This window comes from Rhinopithecus bieti, unplaced genomic scaffold (assembly GCF_001698545.2).
Source record: "Rhinopithecus bieti isolate Rb0 unplaced genomic scaffold, ASM169854v2 scaffold_1599, whole genome shotgun sequence".
Lineage (NCBI taxonomy): Eukaryota > Metazoa > Chordata > Mammalia > Primates > Cercopithecidae > Rhinopithecus > Rhinopithecus bieti.
This window is the reverse complement of record NW_016804139.1, coordinates 996,537-1,000,340: the sequence shown is the minus strand read 5'-3', so window position 1 is coordinate 1,000,340 and position 3,804 is coordinate 996,537. Positions and strand designations below refer to the sequence as shown.

The window sequence follows — 3,804 nt, the reverse complement described above, 5'->3', positions numbered from 1 at the left end:
TATCTCGCAGAATGCCTGCCCCTGGATAAAGATCATTAGTCTGAGTTTTTCCAAGATGATTCTAGGAAGCTCATGCTGGTAACTAATTCACCCAGCCTGGGGTGGAGCTCAGAGACTTAGATTTTTTATAAGCTTTCCTGCCACCAAAACGGGTGTTTGGGACCTCACGAGGCCCTGTTCATTCCTCCGTTGCTGCGCTCCCCACTCTGTACTGGATGCATCTATTGATGCTGCTGTCTCCGTCCCCATAGTATGAACCTCCAAGGTGACTTATGCAGCTTTGGGTGCCTGGCACACAGCATAGTGCCTGGAACGGATGAGCACCCAATAAACACTTGTTGAAGGAATGTGGGAGGATGGGCAGGCTAGCAAGCAGCCTGCCTGGTTTTTCCCACATGGGCTTTTCTGGGAAAGAAGAGCTTCTATTTTTGGAAAGGGCTGCTATGATTGAGAAAAGTTCATGGTAGCAAGAAAAGGACGGACATCAGGAGGGAAACACTCCTAGTTCTCCCAGACAATCCTTTTCTAAAAAGACTCCTTCATCTCTTTAATAATAACAGTAACAACGACAACGATGATTATTTATGAGTGCGGCTAGTTCCAGCCACTGTGTTCTCACTGGGCGAGTGATGATCTCATTGGATCTTCACGGTGGGCATGCGGGGTGGACAGCATCACACCCCCATTTTACAGATGATGAAAAGGACGCACAGGGAGTGGTGCAGCTGCTCCAGGCGCACACAGATAAGAAGTGACAAGGCTGGGACACTGCCGCCTGTGTCATCACGACCCACCCGCTGCTCTACTCTCAGGTATGACAGCACAGCTCCGCAGCAAACACCGTGCACATTTGCGAGGTGCCCATTTCCATGCAGCAAAAATAAGTCAGTAAGTTATTGACTTAGAGAAAAGCAAAGGGCCTCTCAATAAAGAGGTCATTGTACACCTCTTCAAACAGGCAATTTTCTTTCTCATTTTTATTCCCCTGCTGTGTACTGAAGGTCACCGGCTACAAGCCGGTGAAGTCACGGAATGAAATCTTTGGCCCAAAACCCCAGAAATGGGAGGGGCAGGGGAGGTGGGGACAGAGTGGGAGGAGGTGGAGGCGAACCAATTCTACAACCCGGGGCTGTCTGGCCTGCTTTTCCTCCCTAAACCAGCCCAATGACCTGCCTCCCTCACGCTGACCACTCCTCTGGGCTGGCCTCCTGCTGGGCTAACAGCCCAGGCTCCAGGGACAGCCAGCATTCCTGGGCCGGCTGGGTGCAGCACTCTTTTCAGGAGAGAAAGCTCTCTTGGAGGAGCCGGAAAGGTGGGTGCTAAGTTGAGGTTCATTTTGTTCTTGTTGGAGCGTGTTTATTGAGTCTGAAGTTGGGTTGGGGCAACAGGCCTCCTCTTGGGAACAAATTGGATCTTCTTGGGAGGGAAATGGACTTTCTCCGGCTGCTCTGAGGGGTTAGAAGGGAGGTGGAGTGAAGGGAGAGGAAGGCAATGAGGGGAGGAAGAAACCGTTCCTCCTGTGGATCTGCAAAGACCAGTCCAAGAGGACTTTAGTGTTAGGAAAAAGAGCTCCTTCTAGGAGCGAGCTGAGGGATGAAATACACCCAAGGCTCAAGAGGGGCAGGTTCTTCCCAGATACAGACCCAGGAAGGAGATAAAGGCTTGGTGCCTCCATTTGGTTCAGGATACAGGCCCCTGTCCTCTTTCTTTGATAACACTGTCCTCCCCTCCAGATCCATGTACAAAGGAGGCCCTTAAAAAGGCACTTGGTCATTTCACAGCTCAAACTGAGCAGGAGGCTGTGGGAGAAGAATGAAGTTGGTCCCAAGGGGAAGAGGTGTCAAAGGCTTAAGAAACAAGAAGTCAGGGTTTACCTGGGATTAAGGGAGAATTTTCTTTCCCCCTCTTCCTCCTCCTCTTCCTCTTCTTGTTCTTCTTTTTTTTTTTTTTTTTTGAGACGTGGTCTCATTCTGTCACCCATTCTGTCGCCTAGCACCCAGGCTGGAATGTAGTGGCATGATCACCATCATGGCTCACTGCAGCCTCCACCTCCCGGGCTCAAGCGATCCTCCTCCCTCAGCCTCCTGAGTAACTGGAACTACAGGCACATGCCACCACACCCAGCTATTTTTTTACTTTTGGTAGAGATGGGGTTCTCTCTATGTTGCCCAGGTTGGTCTCACACTCCTGGACTCAAATGATACTCCTGTCTCAGCCTCCCAAAGGGGTGGGATTACAGCATAAGCCACCATGCCTGGCTCTTCTTTTGGTTTAAGAGAAAAACAACTCCTTAAAATATTTATTTCCCAAGGATTCTTGAAAAAGAAAGCTCACTGACACACCCAAAACAATCTGGTTTTGCTCTGTGCTTTTACAGAGAACTTTCTAAGCAGCAGAGCCCTTCTGAGTGGCAGGGCTGTCTTAGGAGGAAGATGTCTTTGATGATGGGGAACTTCATGTCCAGGTCTGGCAGGAGAGTTACCCCACTTTCCTGCCTACTCCCTGGGGCTTTGGGGTAGTAGTACCACATTGGGCCATGTCATTTAGGTGAGTCCTTGAACATCACTTTCTCTGCTTCTCCTTCTTTCTGGATACTTCTTCTTGGAGCCTTTCAAGGGCACCTCCTCTCACACTGTCCACAGCATCTCTTAGCTAATGGTCCTAAAATCCCTACCAGCAGCTTCTCTGTGATAGCTAAGAGCTGCCATTTCCTGAGAACTTTCTATGTACTGGGCTCCGTACTAAGTGTCCTAGATGAGAGATGTGCAGTGTGGTGCCTAAACCTTGGGCTTGGAGCAGACACACACTTTCAAATCCTGCCTTCAGCTCCTTATTGAACATGTCACCTTGGGCAGGACACACGCCTCTCTGTGCCTCAGTTTCCCACACTTTAGAATGGGGATAAGTTACTGAATAATGTTCTTGTGAGGATGCAGGGAATTAACCCATGCACAGTACTTATAATAGTGTCTGGCACCTCTGTTCAATAAGTTTTAGCAATTCTAATCATCTCTTTTAAGCCTCACAGCAAGCCTCTAAGGTAAGTCTGTATTAGTATCCCTATTTGCAGATGAGAAAACTGAGGTTCACAGGGGATGAGGCAGTTCACAGTCTGCAGTCCAGCATTTACTCTGCTACTCAGCAATAAAAATAATAACTGCTAACCCTTAGAGTAAGTGGCAGAGTCAGGCTTTAGATTCATGAGGTAGTTCTAGGATCCATCCTTTTAATCACCACACTAAACTGGCTTTCTGAAATGGTTATATAAAGCATATCTACTCAATCTTGGAGTTTTTTAAATGGCACCTAGTTTGGTGTTGGAAATGCAGTTGACCTTTAAAGCAGTTATTTGGAGGCAGCATCAATCCCTCTGGACATACCTTAGTGGTATGGCTGGCCTTATGCTACAGGTAAGGAACCTGAAGCTAAGCATCAGTAATCCCATGAAGTCACAGTTACAGTTAGTATAGGTTGGAATTGGGATTCAAATATGTACCTGACTTCATAATTCCTGGCTGGGCCCCAGAATCTTTGATGGAGGTTTCTTCTTTCTTTTCTTTTCTTTCTTTCCTCTTTCTTTCCCTCCTTCCCTCCCTCCCCTCATTTGTCTCCCTTCTCTTCCTTCCTCCCCTCATTCCATCCCTCCCTTCCTCCCTCCCTCCCTCCCTTCCTCCATTGCCCAGGTTGGAGTGCAATGGCACAATCACAGCTCACTGCAGCCTCGATCTCCCAGGGCTCAACCGATTCTCCTACCTCAGCTTCCTGAATAGCTGGGACTACAGGCACACACCACCACACCCAGCT

The 3,804-nt window shown here is 48.6% G+C and overlaps 1 protein-coding gene across 1 annotated transcript in view; it reads left to right on the top strand.

Moving 5' to 3' along the window:
- The first annotated feature begins 1,055 nt into the window (after positions 1–1,055).
- Positions 1,056–3,804, top strand: part of SOD3 (superoxide dismutase 3) — a 5,555-nt gene continuing 2,806 nt past the window's right edge. The window contains exon 1 of the mRNA XM_017866756.1: positions 1,056–1,312. The gene's annotated coding sequence lies outside the window, so the exon portion shown is untranslated. The remainder of the gene's footprint in view (positions 1,313–3,804) is intronic.